The following is a 20,741-nucleotide window of genomic DNA, read 5'->3' as shown; positions in this document are numbered from 1 at the left end:
CATTTTGTAGATGAGACCAAGGGTCGATACATATTTCAGAATATAACATATTGTAGCAATGAATAAAAACTTACAGTGATTGGATTTTCAAGAATGACAATCAAGCAGCGCATTGAACGGAGCAGCCTTGGTTTGCTCTGAGCTATATTGAACTCACAATCTTGTGCTCTCAGCAAATTTTTATACAATACCTGTGGTATTTTATTTTTTACAAACTCACTAATATTGATATTTTTTCTTCCCACCAGTTACAGCAGAATATGAGTGAATGTTAACTAATAATGGATCCATTGATCCGGGTTCTTACTTTTTGCTTTGATTATACATTATAAAATAACAATGTAACATAACAGTGTTGAATGTTTGAAAAGCAATAACTCTTTTATAGCATATCTATCTGAATTCTTTTTTTTAATAAACTTCTGTCCCAAAATATTAGAATCTCACAAGAATACAAATTGAAGCAAATAACAACCGATGACTATGATGAATGTCTTAAAATTGCAACAATGATTGTCTCGTTTTCTTGTTCATCTTCATCAGACATTGAGTGTCATTGTCAGAATCCTGTTATTCAGATAAACAATCATGTAGTTGTGATTGTATACCAAACTTACAATCAAATAATCAAGCATGTCCAAATAAAGAATAAATTTTTTAATAATGGGACAAAAAATATAAACCTGATGATAGAGACGCTGAATACTTTTATGAATGCCTCCCAGAGTCCTAATAATTATGTACATGGGTATAATAATTCCACTGGCCCTTAGTAAGAACACCTATATAAAAATAACACAAGAAAGTTAGTTCAATGATTCCACAGACTCATGTTTATCCCTTTTTAATGAAAACTGGAAGTCAGGTATATAGTACTAAACAGTAAGAATTGTAAAACTCTCATTTCATCTAAGAAAGGCTTCTTATGTTACTTACTGGCCAAGCATTAAAACTCTCATTTCAGCCAAGAAAAGCTTCAAGGTAAAGATGGAGGTGATCAGAAGAGCTATTCAATAAGCCTATGCAAAAAAGCCAGTTTAAACTCATTGAAGAATTGTTTTTAACTATTTGACCAATTTGCTTTCCCTAGGAATGATGACTGTTCGTATGGGGTGATAAAATAAATCCACCTCCCACTTTTTCCTCTTATGCATGATGTCTTGAATTCTGTGATTTTTAGGAGCTGAAGTTTGACTTTTCATGTTGGCTTTGAGGAAAGTAATCTATATAGAGACGCCCAACTTTGGCCCTCATTCATGAGATAGAAATTCAAATCACATGTTGCAAGATGTGTACTAAATCTCTAGGCAAATATTTTTCACAACAAAATGAATTCGCAGATTGAACCGCCGGACATTGAATAAGTCCATCTACAAAACCTTTTTTACATTGTCCAACCTTACTGAGTACCTCATCAGAAACAGAGAAATTTTTTGCTGCAGGAGTTAAAATGAGGAACATTGGGTAGATATTCTTCCAAGTAAACAGCCAACATCTTTGATATAAAAGTATCATGCATCAACTTATTAAGATTAGCACCATTCAATTGAATAAAAGTATCATGCAATTGAATTTAAGAAACCCACCTCTCAATCTTATTTTTCCAGCATCCTTATATACTTATGAATAAAGAATTCATATTGAAATTTCATATAGAGCCATCCAACAAATTAGGATCTCATTCGAATTTAGAAATTATAGGCATGTACAGTTTTGGCTGACCAAATCAAACTCTTGGGTTTGTAAAGCCAATTAAAAGTACAATATCAAAAACTCTTAGAATAATCAAGATCAAGATTAGAAAAATATCACTACCGCCACAAATGAAATCTCCAGAAATACACCATTTTCCTTATTGAAAATCAAGAGAGTTGTGCCATTGATAAAGGGTCGGAAAAGGCACAATGAATTCAAACTCTATATATCTATCTATCCATTGACAAAGGGTCAGAAAGGTCACAGTGAAATCAAATTCTATCTCTTTATCCAACCATCTTCCATGCATTGCAAAAATAATACATTATAAAAATTCCAGATTGAAGATGGCGACAAAAAAATGAAGATGTGTCAGTGATTGAAGGTCGGAAAAAACACAAAGAAATCAAATTTATTTTTTCTTTCTATTTATCTGGAGTTTCAACCATTATGAAAACCAAGTGAAGCAACATAGTTAACAAAAACAACCCAGTGATCTTTAGGGTTTTGGGACAGTTTGTTAGTTCCCTGAAGACACCACTTGTAAAGAAGTTCACGGAGTCTCAATTTCTTTCTGTCTGTCTAGAGTTTGAACCATTGCAAAATTCAAGTGAAACAACGTCATTAATAAACCAACAACCCCAAAAAAACAAAAGAAAAACCATCGAAAAACATTATAGTTTGAGGAAAATACCATTGAAGGCCATAGATAGTTTACCTATACTTTTGGCTTGCTCACTTGACATTTGCTACTACCTTAAGAAAGAAGGCACTTACCATAATTGATTACAAAGAAATTCAAGCGAGAGTAATGTGAAAATGATAAAAGGGTCAGAATGGGTAGAAAGAAATGGAATTGGATCTCTCTATTCTATACATGAATTGTGAATATCCAATAAAGGAACATCGAACCAGGAAAGAAGTAAGAAGCCAATGGTCGATCTTCTTAATCCCAATAGTGAAAGAAGGGAGAGAGATTCGGCAGCAACAAAGATCGGAAAGGAAGAAAAGAAATCAATTTCTCTTTGTTTGTTTCATAGTTTGGCTATTCCATCACAGTTTCAATGGATGTCATGCAAAGTGCACAAGAGTGATTAGAATATGCTTCCCAACTCCATTGGAGAAAAAGTAAGAGAGTTAATGAGAGACTATAATTTGATCGATGCATACAATGAACTTCTCCATTTTTTATGTACATTGGTGTCGAGAGAGAGAGAAAAGACAGAAGAAGACAAATACTGAGGAAGAAAAGAAATCAAATTCTCTTTCTCTCTTTCTTTCATAGGAAGCGTGTTGTTTTTGTTTACATAAGACAACATAGCTCAGTGTTTATATAGAGTCAAGTGACCAACATCCCAACTTAATGGTTACGCAACTGTGGGCCTAACATGGAATGTTATATGGGCTCATTTACATTATCAATTTTTAATTATTGCTTTTTTGTCTTTTATTTTTAGGACATTTTTCTTATAATTAGGTATGTGAGTAAGTATAAGTTTAAAATTTTACATACCCCAATATTATATTTTTATAATGCTATTATTTATTTTAATATAAATTAAAATATATTTTAATTTTAATTTCTGCATTTTTAATTCTAGTATGATAAGAAATGTATGTTCAATCTTTTCTTTTGTAATCAACGAGTGTTGATTCAAGTGATACATGTTTAATTCCCCTTAAGCAAAGTCTCAGGTTCAAATCTTATAAATGGAAAAAATGTCCTAATAAGGAATATTCTGTTTGAGGGTAGTTAGATGATACTTGTAAATGTTTCCTTTTTTTAGAAAGTTGTTGGTTGACAGTTAAGTTAATTAACTATAAATAGCAATTATAACCGTTTCTTATGATATAGCAATTTTTCCATAATTCTAATCTTCTTGTAATCTTTTCTCTCAAATTCCAATACACAATCAGAATCCTTTCTCGCATAGGAATCCCTGCTTTCTTTCTCAATCTTCTTCGAATTCTCTTAAATTCCTAGAACTACAATTCCAACCTTAACATGTATGTTGAGAGAGAGAGTTAGCCCCACATACTTGTGAATGTTCCAGATTTAAACAAGATTATCTTCCAATGTGACAATACACGTGGGAAACAAAAAAAAACATTTTCTTTTGTAGTTTCGACGGCGTCATTTTCTTTTTTAATATTTCTTTTGCACAATTTTTTCAACCTTTTCTCTTCTTTACGGAGCAAAGGGTCTGAGTTTCCCGCATTATTTCCTTCTTTTATTTTCAATTTCCATTGAGAAATCATGAGAACTGTTCAGCTGCTTCATTTTTCTTTTCCCATTACCCCCTTTTTTGTTTCATCTCCTTACAAAGAATAATCGAATTGATACTGACTTGTTATAGAGAGCATATATATTGTCTCACTTTTCGTACTACTTCATATGGTATCAACTCTAATTGATCGAAAAAATTTAATTATTAAATATTTTTATGGCTAATCACACCTTCTGACACATGAAGTGGAACAAAATAGTGAGACATCATATGTGTTCCCTTCAAAGACAAAGGTGAAAGTGGAAGCACTTGTAATCCAAGGACCAAAACTGGCCACAGTAATGAGCCAAGCGATAAAACTGGCCTTCTTCTCTCCTTAGCTGGTGAGATTCTAATCATCCATCCTTCAAAGCAATTTTCAAATTCCAACTTTTAAGAACATGTTTAGATTCTGAAGAATAGAGTGAAATGGAGTGTAACAAGTTAGTGAGTTTTATCTCATTCTGTTTCATATCCCAAACTGCAATTCATTATATCATATTTGATTTCCATCATATGTTATTTTAAAAAATCATTTCATTCAATCTGAAAAAGTCAGAAGCTAGGATCATTATATTTAATTCCTCTGAATTCTATCCATCTACCCATCTACTCAAACTTAAGTTTACTTCTCTAATTTTGCTGCAAAAGAAACAATATTTGAAATGAATAGGAATGTGCAAATTTATGGCTCAAACATACCATACAAAATTCTGTTTATGAATAAAAACTTCAGACTGCCATTGCAATTAAGTTTATCAAAAACAAACACAACATTCAATATAAAGATTATGAGACATGAATATAGAAGTCATATTGTCATCGCAATTAGGGTTTATCAAGTCTCAGATATACCATATTACCATTACAGTTAGGGGATTAATGGACAACACATACATACCATCCACTTCACATATCATCCAGATTTTACATAGACAATTCATAATTCATACTTCTATTGCAAGTATATAGGCAAAACTAGATTACACAAGAAATCCTAATGTATAAGACAAACTCAAGCGAGGCAACATTTGTTAACTAAACCAACATCATCTAAAGGAAGGAAAAAAACAAAAGAACTTTCCACCAACATCATAGTTTTAGGAAAATCTCATTACTACCACAAATAAAGAAATTGCCTCAACATACTTTAGGATTTCGGGACAGAGTTTGTGCTTATGGAAACATCATTTTAATTAAATCAATTACAAAGAAATTCAATCAACAAAAAAAAAAGTGCCTAAATGATAACGAGGTACCTGCAAGAGAACACACGCAGACTTGAAAGTAATCTCAATTTGCTTTGTGTACTTCTGTCAGTCATTGATCTTCTCAACATCTTTAGTAACTTGGAAATGGTCACAATTATGAAATAGTAAGGCAATGCACACAATTACATGCACACAACGTTGCTATCATGTGCAATTGAACTATTCTGAAGAAGGATGGAAATGGTCCCATTGTCATCCAGTAGTAGAGACTATTAGGTATGATAACCCAACTAAAAATCTGCATGGCCATATACAATAAAGATACCTACTGTAAAAGCCATCTAAATATTCATGCAGTCTTCAAAACCATGCTCATTATGCTTATAGTTACAAGTAATTGAATCAAACTGCAATTTCAATGTACAAAATTAACATTTCCGAGTGAAACCAAAAAAGTTGTTAGTGTAAGGGTGGAAAAAGGGAGGAGTCTAATCTCTGAGAGGATGTCAGTTAACTCTACCTTCTTGAACTGACATAATGTTTGAAGAACAGTTAGTACACTATCCCCTTCCAGTTGAAGTGAACACTACCACTAGAGGTCCAATTTATCCACATGTTTGCTAAGGCAGGGCATTGAAATTCTACTTTATAATATTGGAGAATCGTATCCAAAAAGTACTACATAATAAAGGCTCACATACTCAGAATTTAGATTATGAAAATACTGCCATTGCAATTAGGGGCATCAAAAGCTCAAAAATACCATTTAGAACTCACATTATAAATAAAGAATTCATAATGCCATTACAATTAGGATTATCAACAAAGCTCAAACATATGCAATCTAAAATCCAGAACCGGAATATAGAGCTCAAGTTGTCATTGTATTTATAGGGTTATCAAGGCAAACATTCCATTCTGAATTTCCATTATGTAAAAAAGAATTAACAAGCATTTTGCATTTGTAATTAGGATCATCACAACATGGCATCTATCTATTTCACACTTACCATCCTGATTTGACATTACTTCCAGGAAAGGGTTTTCATTAGGTAGAACATTCAGGTCATAACATAAAACTGCACTACCCCTTCAACCAAAAATGGAAGACTCAAATCCTAACAAAAAAATGCATAAAAGCGGATACTTCCAGGAACAACAAAAAACACCGACTCAGAAGTGCCAACACACTCAATATAAAGATTATGAAATATGAATATAGAAGTCATATTGTCATGATTAGGCTTATCAAGTCTGAAATATACCATTACAGTTAGGGGATTAAGAGACAACACACACATACCATCCACTTTGCATATCATCCAGATTTTACATAACGAATTCACAATTCATACTGCAATTGCAAGTATATGGGCCAGCCAAGCAAACAATGGTCTTATTCACCTTGGAATTAATAGGCAACTAGTGTTTGGCATATCATCCGATGTCAAAGTATATTAATCGCATTTAGCAATCACACTCTAAAGGGACATGTATGCCAAATCCATACCATTTGCTTTCACATTGTGAATATCATCATGACCTATTTAGGGGCATTGTGGCACCAAGCATACCATCCCAAATTACAAATGAATAAAAATTCATACTGCATTTGAATTTAGGAAACCAAAGGCTCAATTTTATTTTTCCAGCATCCTCATATTACTTAGGAATAAAGAATTCATAATTCATATTGAAATTTCATATAGAGCCATCCAACAAATTAGGATCTCATTCAAATTTAGAAATTCTAGGCAACTTGAATTCATCTTCCAAGTACAGTTTTCGGAGACCAAATCAAACTCTTGGGTTTGTAAAGCCAATTAAAAGTTCAGTTCATCAATATCACATACTCTTGAATAATCAAGATGAAGCTTAAAAAAATGTCGGTACCACAAATGAAATCTCAAGAAATACACCATTTTCCTTCCATCAATTATATATAAAGAAATTCAAAGATTGAAAATCAAGAGAATTGTGCCATTGATAAAGGGTCGAAAAGGGCACAATGAAATCAAATTCTATCTCTCTATCCAACCAGTGTTCCATGCATCGGAAAAATAATATATTATAAAAATTTGAAAGACCGAAGATCGAGAAAAAGAAATGAAGATGTGCATGTGATAAAACATTGGAAAAGACACAAAGAAATCAAATTTATTTCAAACTGTTGTGGAAGTACCTCTTGCATTTTGAGTTCACAAACAGGAAGACCTGTTGAATCACGAATAAATCTGATGCATCTCCCTGAGTAGATCTTGGCACCAGTGAATCGACAAAGTTCAGTCCTGACATGGAAATATCAAATACTAATTATTAGGAATTACAATTATTGAAACTATAACAATCTAACTCTCAATGACACTGTTTGGTTTATGATAAATTAAACTCAGTAATCACAATCACAAATACTATGTTTCATAAATTTTTCAAAACACCTAAGCAAGACAGATGTCTCAAAACAGCTTAAGAAAAAGAGATTCCTCAAAATGCAAGTGATACTTCTCAAACTTTTGAAGTAGAAATGGCTTATTCTATAATGAATATTCAGACATGTTCAACAACATCATTTTATAAATTAAAAACAATGAAATTCTGAATACAACGAGCAACAATAACAAACAATAATAATTTAATTCACATAAAATGAAATAAACATAAACATGTACAAACCCTCCAATCTATGAAGGAGTTTTTAACGACATGAAATGAGAATAACATAATCACTTCATTCTCATGAAAAATAACAAATCAGGAATCAGAAATTTCAACAAACACGACACAATCAGAAATCATATCAATTATCAAGCTCAAACTAGTTTAAAGATAACAATTGGAAATAGAAACTGAAAATGACAATTAGCAGAAAACAGAGATTGAATACCTCAACCATGGCTGCTGCTTCAAGCTCAACAGAAGCCTAATACCAATTCATCTATAGGCTTAGATCAAAATGATAAATAGACATGGCGTAATTTCAACCATTGCGAAAACCAAGTGAAGCAACATAGTTAACAAAAGCAACCTAGTGATATTTAGGGCTTTGGGACAGTTTGTTAGTTCCATGAAGACACCACATGTAAAGAAAATTGAAGAGTGAAATAGAGAAAAGAGAGATGGCACTAACAACGGGTCTCAATTTTTTTTCTGTCTCTCTAGAATTTGAACCGTTGCATAAATCAAGTGAAACAACGTCAATAACTAAACCAACAAAAAATAAATAAAAAGAAAAACCTTTGAATAACATCATAGTTTGAGGAAAATACCATTACCGCCATAAATGAAAAAAATTGCCTCTTGCAGCATAAGAAAGATATTCAATCGAGAGTGATGTGAAGATGATAGAAGGGTTAAAACGGGGACAAAGACATGGAATTCGATCTCTCTCTATTCTACACATGAATTGTAATTATCCAATAAAGGAACATCGCAATGAGGAAAGATGAAACAAGCCGATGATTGATCTTCTTCATCTTTATAGAGAAAGACTAGCCAGTGACAAAAGATCCAAAAGGAAGAAAAGAAATCAAATTCTCTTTTTCTCTCTTTCTTTCATAGTTTCGCAATTCCATCATAGTTACAAAGGAACCACTGCAAATTTAGAAAGCTTGTTGTTTACAGAAAACAAGGTAGCTGTCTTTATATAGAGTAAGTTAGTATGCAATTCCATTTTTGAATAACTAGAGAAAGAAATGAAGATGTGTCTGTTATAAAAGGTTGGAAAAGACACAGAAATCAAAGTTATTTCATTCTTAATCTTTATCTAGAGTTTCTACCATTGCAAAACCAAGTGAAGCAACATAGTTAACAAAAGCAACTTAGTGATCTTTAGAGCTTTTGGACACTTTGTTAGTTCCATGAAGACAACACTTGTAAAGAAGTTCAAAGAGTGAAAAACTTGACAGAGAAAAGAGAGATGCCACTAACAAAGGGTCTCATATTCTTTCTGTCTGTCTAGAGTTTAAACCATTGCAAAAATCAAGTGAAGCAATGTCATTAGCTTAAACCAACAACCACCAAAAAAATAAAAAAGAACCTTAAAAAATATGAGAGTTTGAGGAAAATACCATTACCTCCATAAAGGAAAACGATTGCTTCTTGAAAATTTTAGTGTTTCAGAACCGATTATGATGAGCAGATTAAGAAAGAAGGCACAAAAAAGATAAATGATATTAAAAGAGTTGAAAAACAAAAACAGAAGCAAATTCAAATATCGTTCCTTTCTTGATTAACAGGAACTGGTTGCACCAAAGCCTAGTCATATTCCAATATATTTGAACTTGAAATATTAGAAGTTAGATGTCTTGTATTATAGCCTGCTCTATGACGTGATAAAGTAAATAAATGACTAGTAGTGGCTTACAAGAAATAGATAAAGTAGAAGCAGTGGTTTTCAAGACTTGGGCTTCAGAACAAGACTTGGGCTTCAGAACAAGACTTCATCTACCATGTCTTCAGAGCAAGAACTGACACCATCCCTCATACCACCATTAATTATACTCTTAGATACCCATAAACACAAAAAGGCCAAATAGGCATAGTCTGCACTGAAGAAAAATAACAATAACTAGTTTCTCTTCCTTAACTTCATAAATGGCAATACATTGAGTTACAAAGTAGTATATACTAGTAGGTATGGTAACCCAGCCAAAAATCTGCAGGGACATATACAATAAAGATACTGACTGCTGAAGCCATCTCCTAAATATTCATCATGTCTTCAAAACCATGCTCATGATGCTTGTAGTCACAAGTAATTGAATCAAACTGCAATTTCAATTTACAAAATTCACATTTCTGAATGAAACCAAAGAAGTGGTTAGTGTAAGGGTGGAAAAAGGGAGGAGTCTAATCTATCAGAGGATGTTAGTTAACCGTACCTTCTTGAACTGACATAATGTTTGAAGAACAATTGGCACACTATCGGACTATCCCCTTCCTGTTGAAGTGAACACAACCACTACAGGTCCAATTTACCCACATGTTTGCGAAGGCATGACATTGAAAAACTACTTAACCAAACTGATATAATATTAGAGAATCGTACCCAAAAAGTACAACATGATAAAGGCTCACATACCATTCAGAATTTAGATTATGAAAGTACTGCCATTGCAATTAGGGGCATGAAAAACTCAAACATACCATTCAGAACTTACATTATAAATAAAGAATTCATAATGCCATTACAATTAGGATTTCATCAAAGCTCAAACATATGCAATCCAAAATTTAGATGTGGAATATAGAGCTCAATTAGTCATTGCATTTATAGGGTTATCAAGGCAAACATACCATTCCAAATTTCCAGTATGAATAAAAGAATTGACGAGCATTTGGCATTTGTAATTGGAAGACATCACAACACAACATCTATCTATTTCACATTTACCAACCTGATTTGACATTACTATATTTGCAGTTAGCATACCCCCACAGTCTCATACATGTCAGTTTGAATTTTTGTGCACAAGTATATGAATTTGCGAAGAATTTGTGGAACTCACATGAATTTTTTACAAACATACTAACACCAAGATTTTTTCTTCCCACCAGTTACAGCAGACAATAATTGAATGTTAACTAATAATGGATCCACTGATCCGGGTTTATACCCTTTGCTTTTTTTTTTTGTAATACGAAGAGTATATCCCTTCACCATTTAGATAATGAACTAATACATTTTGCTTTGATTATACAATTATAAAATAAGAATGAAACATAACAGTGGTGTGTGACCTACATCTTATGTTACTTACTGGTCAAGCATTAAAAGTCTCATTTCAGCCAAGAAAGATGGAGGTGATCAGAAGAGCTAATCAATAAGCCTATGCAAAAATACTGAAGTTTTAGTTTCTATGTCCCACTTTGAAGAAAATATTCCACATGTAGAAGCTCAACTTTTGTCCTTTCGTGAGATAGGAAATAAATCACATGTTGCAAGATGTGTACTAAGTCTCTAGGCAAATATTTATAAAATAAGAATGTAACAATACAAAAAAGCCAGTTTAAACTAGTTGAAGAATTGTTTTTAACTATTTGACCAATTTGCTTTCCGTGGGAACCCACCTCCCACTTTGAGGAAAAAAATCTATATAGAGACGCCCAACTTTGGCCCTCATTCGTGAGATAGGAAATTCAAATCACATATTGCAAGATGTGTACTAAATATCTAGGCAAATATTTTTCACAACAAAAAATAAGAATGTAACATACCAGTGTTGTGTACCTGCGTGCATCTTATCTTACTTGAGTGAATAAGTCCATCTACAACACAGATCAAAAGCAATACCTTTTCAACATTGTCTAACCTTACGGAATATTGGTCCTCATTACAAACAAAGATAAAATATGCTGCATGAATTAGAACAGTAGGTAGATAATCTTCCAAGTAAACAACCTCCATGTTTGGCATAAAAGTATCATGCATAAACTTATTAAGATAAGCACCATTCATATTAATATTATGCTCCAATATATATTTTTTAAAAGGATGAATTATTATTAATAAAAAGGCATATTTTTTAAAAGGATGAATTATTATTAATAAAAAGGCATAGACTGCATACATGAAGAGAAATAACAACAATAACTAGTTTCTCTTCCTTAACAATGACAATGTGCAACTCTATGTGCCCTTGGCCATAAAAATTCTTAATTTAGGTATGATAAACCAGCCAAAACTATACAATAAAGATACGTTAAAGCCATCTCCTATAAATATACAGTCAAAGTGCTCATGACACTTGTAGTTACAAGTAAGTGAATCAATCTGCAATTTCAATTCTCTCTTCCTGTTGAGTTAAAACTACCACTAGAGGTCTAAATTTATCCACATGTTTGCTAAGGCATGGCATTGAAAAACTACAAAACCGAGCTGATATAATAATATTGGAGAAACATATCCAAAACGTACTACATGATAAAGGCACATCCGCAAATACCATTCAGAATTAGATTATGAATTTAATCTGCATGGAGATTGCAATTAGGAGCATCAACAATTGAACTAGCTCAAAGAAGAGTGAATAATTCTGAAGGATGGAGTGGTTCCTTCGTCAACCAGATAATATTTAGAATGACATCACCACCAACACATATTTTAACCAAGATTCAGTTAACATTTAACAAATAACATGGTTTAAACTAATTTGAGATAAAAGCAAAACAAAGTCGAGCCAAGACAAGTTAGCTACCAAATTTTCAATTCTCCAGCTATTGAAGACAGTAATAGGATATCCGAAATCACCACCACAGGGCTTGGGGAGACTTGCCAAGTTTGTCTGGAATGATTTTCATAAGGCAAATAGCTCAAACTACACTATTCCTTCAACAAAAAATGAAGTACAGAAATCCAAAATTAACAAAAAAAGGCACAAAAGCGAATACTTCCAGGAACAAAAAAAAACACAGATCCAGAAGTAGCAACACAATGCACACTCATTCCTCAAAAGCAAATAGAATATGAATAGGAAAATGCAAATTTCTATACATAAGATACAATGCATTTGAATTTGTAGGTAACTAGTGTTAGGCAAATTATATTAATGGCATTTAGTAATCACACTCTTAATTATACCATGTAGTATTATAAACGAATAATGTAGCATTTAGGGACATATAGACCAAATCCGTACCATGTGCTTTCACACTGTAGATATTAAAAACTTGACAAGAAATTACAAATTTATACAAAGGCAATGTAATTAGATAGTTCAAAACTACACTACCCCTTCAAACAAAACTGGAATACTCAAATCCTGACAAAAAAATGCGTAAAAGCGGATGATTCCAGGAAGAACAAAAAAACACTGATTCAGAAATGCCAACACTCAATGGATGCTCAATTTTTCAAAAGCTAATAGAATGTAAGAAAAGAATAGAAACATTGAGGTTTTGTCCACAGGCCGCAAAACTGAAACAAATCAGAATTGAACAGAGAAGAGCAATGGATTATAGAACCACATAAACATTCTGAAATTGTCAAGGTGACGGGAAGGGTAAAATAGTACACACGGTGGGGATTCCTCGCTAGAAATAAACAACCTCGATAATTGACAGATTTCAATTATCCTTCACAAACTTAATAAGACGATTCCTGCTACTTGGTCCCATGTATCACCATATGTTAAAGTCATCTCCTATAAATAATCTTCAAAGACATGTTGATGAAGCTTTTATTTATGAATAATTGAATCAAAAACAAGCTCTATTTCTAAATGAAACCCAAGAAGGGAAGTTAGTGTCAAGATAAAAAAAAGAAAAAAGTTTAACTCCAAGAGAATGCTAATGTAATTCTCTCTTCTTTTACTGAGATGACATGGGAAGAACGGATGACACACTATCCCTCGTATGGCAAATTTATCAACCCATTTGCCACGGAAAAGCATTTGACAGCCACTTAGGCGATATGAAAAAAAATATATGAAGAGACAACCAAATAGTATGATGTGACAAAGGCATCATGGCTCAAACATACCATACAAACTTCTGTTTATGAAGAAAAAATTTATACCACCATTGCAATTAGTTTCATCAAACACAAACACATTATCCAATATAAAGATTATGAAATATGAATATCGTAGTCATATTGTCATTGAGATTAGGCTTATCAAGTCTCAAACATAACATTACAATTAGCAGATTAAGGGACAACACACACACCATCGACTTTGCATATCATCCAGGTTTTACATAGTGATGCAATTGCAAGTATATGGGCCAGCCACACAAACAAGGGTCTTATTTACCTTTGAATTTATAGGCAACTATGTTCAGCATATCATCCGATTTCAAATTTTATTATTCGCATTTAGCAATCGTAGTCTAAACTTTACCATGTAGTATAAATGAACAATGAAGCATTTAGGGACATATAGGCCAAATCCATACCATCTGCTTTCACATCATCATGACCTATTTAGGGGCATTGTGGCACCAAGTATACCATCCCAAATTATAAGTGAATAAAAATTCATACTGCAATTGAATTTAGGAAACCAAAGGCTCAATTTTACTTTTCCAGCATCCTCATATTACTTATGAATAAAGAGTTCATAATTCATATTGAAATTTCATATAGAGTCATCCAACAAATTCAGATCACATTCAAATTTACAAATTATAGGCAACTTGAATTCATCTTCCAAGCACTATACAGTTTTTGCAGACCAAAGCAAACTCTTGGGTTTGTAAAGCCAATAAAAAGTTCAATTCATCAAGATCAAATACTCTTCCACAAATGAAATCTCAAAAAATACATACACCATTTTCCTTGCAACAATTATAAACAAATTCAAAATCAAGAGAGTTGTGCCATAGATAAAGTGTCGGAAAAGCAAACTGAAATCAAATTCTATCTCTCTATCCAACCAGTGTTCCAGGCATTGCAAAAATAATCGATAATAAAAAATCAAAGAATGAATATTGAGATAAAGAAATAAAGATGTGTCTGTGATAAAAGGTCGGAAAAGACACAAAGAAATCAATTTTTTTTCATTCTTAATCTTTACCTAGAGTTTCAACCATTGCTAAAACCAAGTGAAGCAACAAAGTTAAGAAAAGCAACCGGGTGATCTTTAGGATTTTAGGACAGTTTGTTAGTTCAATGAAAATACCACTTGAAAAGTTCAAAGAGTGAAAAACTAGAGAGAGAAAAGAGAGATGTCACTAACAAAAGGTCGGAAATGGCATAAAGAAATCAAATTCTTTTTGTCTCTAGAAATTGAACCATTGGAAAAATCAAGTGAAGCAATGTCATTTACTAAACCAACAACCTCAAAGAAAACAAAAAAGAACCTTCGAACAACATCATAGTTTGAGGAAAATACCATTGCCGCCAAACGAAAAAAATTTCCTCTTGAAAATTTTAGTGTTTTGGCCCCAATTATGATAAGCAGCTTAAGAAAGAAGGCACAGTCCTAAAATTGATTCCAAAGAAATTCAATCAAGAGTAATGTAAAAATGATAAAAGGGTCAGAAAGGGCACAGTGAAATCAAATTCTATCTCTCTATTCAACCAGTGCTTCAGGCATTGCAAAATAATTGAATATAAAAATTTAAAAGATTGAAGATTGAGAGAAAGAAATGAAGATGTGTCTGTTATAAAAGGTCGGAAAAGACACAAAGAAATCAATTTTTTTTTCTTTATCTTTATCTAGAGTTTCAACCATTGCGAAAACCAAATGAAGCAACATAGTTAACAAAAGCAACCAAGATCCAAAACAAGAAATGAGCAACAAACAAGAACATGTTAGATTAGTGGGTTGCAGTAGGATTAGGACATCTCTCTATCCAACCAGTGTTCCCGGCATTGCAAAAATAATTGAATATAAAAATCAAAGATTCAAGATCGAGAGAAAGAAATGAAGATGTGTCTGTGATAAAAGGTCGGAAAAGACACAAACTAATCAAATGCTCTTTCTCTTTCTTTCTTTCTTTGATAGTTTGGCTAGATAGAAAAGTACTGCAAGCTTTGTCAGAAGGAAACAGACACACAATGATGATGGGTATAGAAACCTATAAGTTTCTCTCTAATATTGTCTCTCTGTAAAAGTAGGGTAAGAGAGCAAAACCTTGAGAGAAGGAACCATAGCATGAAGAAGGTGACATATTCTGCATTCTTCCACAACAAAAACAACATTATCATCATCCTTTGTCACTAAAATTGATCGATGCATTCTTAGAATGAAAGTAGTTTGCATGTACTACTTATGTACTTTGGTGTCGACGGAGAGAGAGAAGACAGAAGAAGACAAATAATGAGGAGAATCGGAAAGGAAGAAAACAAATCAAGTTCTGTCTCTCTCTATTTCTTTCATAGGTAGCGTGTTGTTTTTGTTTACAGAAAACAACATAGGAGTCTTTATATAGAGAGTAAAGTGACTAACATCCCAACGTAATGGCTACGCAACTGTGGGCCTAAGATGGAATGTCATAAGCCTCATTTACATTATTAATTATTTTTCTTAACTTTTATCTATCCTTCTATATTTATATCTATCTATCCTTATATATTTATACTATACTATATATATATATATATAATATAAAGTCCACAAAACACAATAAATTCATTCTAATTCTAAAATATGAAATATATAAAAATTAAATATATAATATTGACCGACTGACACTTCTACACACTAGTCTAATATAATTCTACATCCTATTAAACAATAAAAATCATCTAATACTGTATATAATGATATAATGATATAAATGTGTTATGACAACTCACTATACTTTGACATTCCACATTATTTTAAGACATATATACATATTTATTTATTTTTCTTCTAATTAGATACGAGAGAAAATATTAACTTCAAATTTTACATACCATAATATTGTATTTATAATGATATTATTTATTTCAAAATATATTTTAATTTTAGTTTCCACATTTTTAATTCTATTAATGTAAAAAATGTATACCCTAACAGTATACATTTTATCATGCACTATTCATATTGACTCTTTACAAAATAACCGAAATAAATATTGAATGATATAATATATATACAAATATTTAGAATAACATGTATAGATATTACATTTTTCTATTATTTTCTTCCCATGGAATGATGACTCTTCATATGAGGTGATAACAATAAACCCATCTCCTGACTTTTTCCTCTATTGCAAAATTTCTTGAATGCTATAAATTATAAGAACTGAAGCTTGACTTTCCATGTCCACCTTTGACCCTCATTCGTAAGATAGAGAATTCAAATAATTATTTACTAAATCTCTAGGCAAATATTTTCTCACAACCAAAAATGAATACTGAGATTGAATCGAAGGACATTAAATAAATTCAACTACAACTCAGATCAAAAGCAATACCTTTTTTACATTGTCTCGCCTTACTGAGTGCCAATCCTCATTAGAAACAGAGATAAAAGGAGGATAATAACTGAAATTGATAATGAAATAATAGATAAGGAACCAGATCCATCCTATAAAAAAGATTGAATTAGTGAAATTGAAAGATATACAGATCCTAAAACAAAAAGAAGGGGAAGAAATGACATAACGAATCAAACCTGGAATGGTGAAATTCAACGCAATAATGTTAGGGCTCAATTTTCTCCTTTTGTTTACGTTGCTCCCTTCCTCTCTATTCCACTCATCAATTGTAAATATCTAATAAAGGAATAGTGAAATCTGTATCAACTGCTTTCACACTGAATAACCATCATGACCCTATGGAAAATATCCCATCTCAATGAAAAAACTTGTAACTGAGAGATTACCAGACATTTCTGATTCAAACTCAAACTTGTGGGAAGGGTCATTGGATTTTATTGGCCTAAATCACTATGCCTCATTATATACTCGTAACGACAGGACTCGGTCTCATAAATTGGTTATGCAAGATGATATAGTTGATGCTGCTGTCATCACAACCGGTAATATGTTAACACAAATCGTGTGATACCCTTTTCCATTCCTTTAATTTTCATCTTTGCCTTCACCGTAACAGAAGCTAAATTGAAGTTTCAGATATTTCCTATTGTTCTTTACCTAGCATACCATAGAGACATATCCAAATAGTGTGACATGATAAAGGCATCAAGGCTCAAACATACCATACAAACTTCTGTTTATGAATAAAAACTTCATATTGCCATTGCACTTAGTTTCATAGAACACAAACACATCATCCAATATAAAGATTATGAAATTCGAACATAGAAGTCATATTGTCAATGCAAGGCCTATAAAGTCTCAAATATACCATTACAGATAGGGGATTAAAGGACAACAAACACATACCATCACTTTGCATATCATCCAGATTTGACATAGCGAAATCATAATTCATACTGCAATTGCAACACACACATCCTATTAATACTGTATATAATGTAAAACTCATGGGTTTGTAAGTTCAGTTCACCATATTCAAATAATCTTGAATAATCAAGATCAGAAAAATATCAGTACCATCACAAACGAAATCTCAAGAAATACTTGTATCAATTATAAATAAATTCAAAGATTGAAAATCAAGAAAGTTGTGACATTGATAAAGGGTCGGAAAAGGCACAATCAAATCAAATTCTATCTCTCTATCCAACCAGTGTTCCATGAAAAAATAACCAATTATAAAAATTTTAAAGATTGAAGATCGAGAAAAAGAAATGAAGATGTAAAGGTCGGAAAAGACAAAAAGAAATCAAAATTACGTGGATAGTGTAACTACACTATCACTCGTTTGGTATATGTTTAAAAAAATTAGAAAAAAAAAAACAATAGGTGGGTGTTGAACCGACCTCTAAGTTCCCATAAAAACCAAGAACCACTAGGCTACATTGTTCTTTTATTATTAATATACAATGGAAATCAAAATCGTGGATCCCATCCACGACTTCCCTAAAAATACACTAATTCCGTAAATATTTTGAAATATATACTAAACGTGTGATAGTATAGTCAAACTACACTATCCACGTAAATTTTCCGCTATTTATACATCCCTGAACCCTATTTGTATTACATATCTACACGAAAACTGGTGGTATTGTGTAATTATTATTTATTACCTCTCGACTTTGGTTGAACCCATTTATTACCTTCGGACTTTGGAATATTGCGCTTCAAACTTTTGAAACAGTAGAAACATAAAACCTTGGGTAACGTATTTTAATTACTACACACTGCTACATTAGTCCATTTCATGTCTTCCATATTTTTTATCTTAGTCCCTTCAATATGATCTTTTTTTCGTCGTGCAAATATAATTAGAATGTTAACCTTGCTCTAAATAGTTAAATTACAAATGGTTAAAAGTTGAAGGAACATTGAACTACGGTTAATAACTAAAATAAATTCATGATTAGGTTTCACGAAGTGACCTATAAAAGCTTAGTAAAAGAATGAATCCTTGTGTACTTCAAAAAAGAAGAAATGTAAATAAGAAAATAGAGAAACTCCGCACGATAGTGTTGGCCAGGCCAGAGCGCCAGGCTAATAAAAGAGTGAATTTTAAACGTCACATGCTTGTTGAGCACAATCAATGATATTCTTAATATAACATAAAAAAAAGAATACCTTTTATACATTGTCAACCTTACTGAGAATTGATCCTCATTAGAAACAGAGATAAAATTTGCTGCAAGAGATAAAGGAGGAACAATGGGTTACATATCCTTCCAAGTAAACAACCTCCATCTTTGACATAAAAGTCATGCATAAACTTATAAAGTTTAGCACCATTCATATTAATATTTTGCTCAAATATATATATATATATATATATATATATATTAAAAGGATGAATTATTAATAATAAATAGCCATATACAACAATAACTAGTTTCTTACACAATCTTCAAAACCATGTTCATGACACTTGTAGCTACAAATCAAACTGTAATTTCAATCATCCCTTCAATGTTGGAAGAATAGTTGGGCACACTATCCCCTTCCTGTAGAAATGAACAAAGATTTATCACATGCTTGCAAAGGTATGACATTGAAAAACTACTTAATGAGCTCATATAATATTTGGAGAAACATATCCAAAGAGTACTACTACCTGATAAAGGCTGCTTACACACCATTCAGAATTTAGATTATGAATGTACTCTTATTGCAATTAGGGCCATCATAAAACATACCATTCGGAACAAATGCAAAATATAGATCCAGAATATAGAGCTCAAAATATCTGAATTTACATTATGAATAAAAGAATAACAATGCATTTGGCATTTGTACTTCGAGGGTCATCACAACACGGCATCTATCTATTGCGCATTTACCATTCTGATTTGACATTACTACAATTGCAGTTAGCAATCTCCACAGCCTCATACATGTCAGTATGCAGGGTCTCCCTTTCTCTATCAAATTGTTAACTAAATCAACATCATTTATTGGAAGAAAACGTAAAAGAGCTTTCCAACAACATCGTGATTTAAGGAAAATCTCATCAATTGGACTAGCTCAAAGAAGATAGCACTATTCTGAAAAAGGATGGAGTGGTCCCTTAGGGAAGACAGTAGTAGGATCTCCCAAAATCACCACCACTGGGCTTGGCGAGATTTCCCAACATAAAATTTTGCATAACTGAAACTAGAATTGAACAGAGAAAATGGGAAATCATAATGGAAATGAAAAAATCTTAGCTCAACCAAATAGAAAAGCAGTGGATTATAGAACCGAATAAACCATCTGAAATTGTTGGAGTGAAGGAAAAGGTAAAATAGTATCCTTGGTGGCGATTCCTCACTAAACATATATGTAATAAGTTGCAAGAATAAAAACAAGAAATAGTGGGGGAAGATATTCTTCCAAGTAAACAGCCCCAATAATTGATATAAGTTTCAATTATCATTCATAAACATTAAGATGTGCACCCCCAAAGCCAAAAATAGTTCATCTCTAATATTACAAACAACAATGAGATAATATGCCACACAAGAATAATTCATCTCACTCTCCATATAATCAAACTTGACTACACAAGAAATCCTAATGCATAAGACAAACTCAATTGAACCATTGCAAAAATCAAGTGAAGCAACATTTGTTAACTAAACCAACATCATCCACA

The 20,741-nt window shown here is 32.3% G+C and overlaps 3 long non-coding RNA genes across 4 annotated transcripts; all 3 read right to left on the bottom strand.

Moving 5' to 3' along the window:
* LOC109352177 lies at window positions 198-6,661 on the bottom strand. The gene is made up of 3 exons (XR_002108334.1): window positions 5,222-6,661; window positions 684-782; window positions 198-567 (listed from the first exon to the last, which is right to left on the bottom strand). It is a non-coding gene; the product is annotated as an uncharacterized LOC109352177 (long non-coding RNA).
* Window positions 9,587-16,035, bottom strand: LOC109352178. Of its 2 annotated transcripts, XR_002108335.1 has the most exons (3): window positions 15,751-16,035; window positions 12,370-12,500; window positions 9,587-11,440 (listed from the first exon to the last, which is right to left on the bottom strand). It is a non-coding gene; the product is annotated as an uncharacterized LOC109352178 (long non-coding RNA). The 2 variants fall into 2 exon arrangements; XR_002108336.1 differs by lacking the exon at window positions 12,370-12,500.
* On the bottom strand, window positions 16,759-19,611 carry LOC109352719. The gene is made up of 4 exons (XR_002108392.1): window positions 19,508-19,611; window positions 19,235-19,295; window positions 17,224-18,006; window positions 16,759-17,093 (listed from the first exon to the last, which is right to left on the bottom strand). It is a non-coding gene; the product is annotated as an uncharacterized LOC109352719 (long non-coding RNA).

The sequence above is a fragment of the Lupinus angustifolius genome, chromosome LG07 (genome assembly GCF_001865875.1).
Source record: "Lupinus angustifolius cultivar Tanjil chromosome LG07, LupAngTanjil_v1.0, whole genome shotgun sequence".
In the NCBI taxonomy this organism is placed as follows: Eukaryota; Viridiplantae; Streptophyta; class Magnoliopsida; order Fabales; family Fabaceae; genus Lupinus; species Lupinus angustifolius.
Note: the sequence above shows the minus strand (reverse complement) of the source record. Positions and strands in the feature narration are given on the sequence as shown.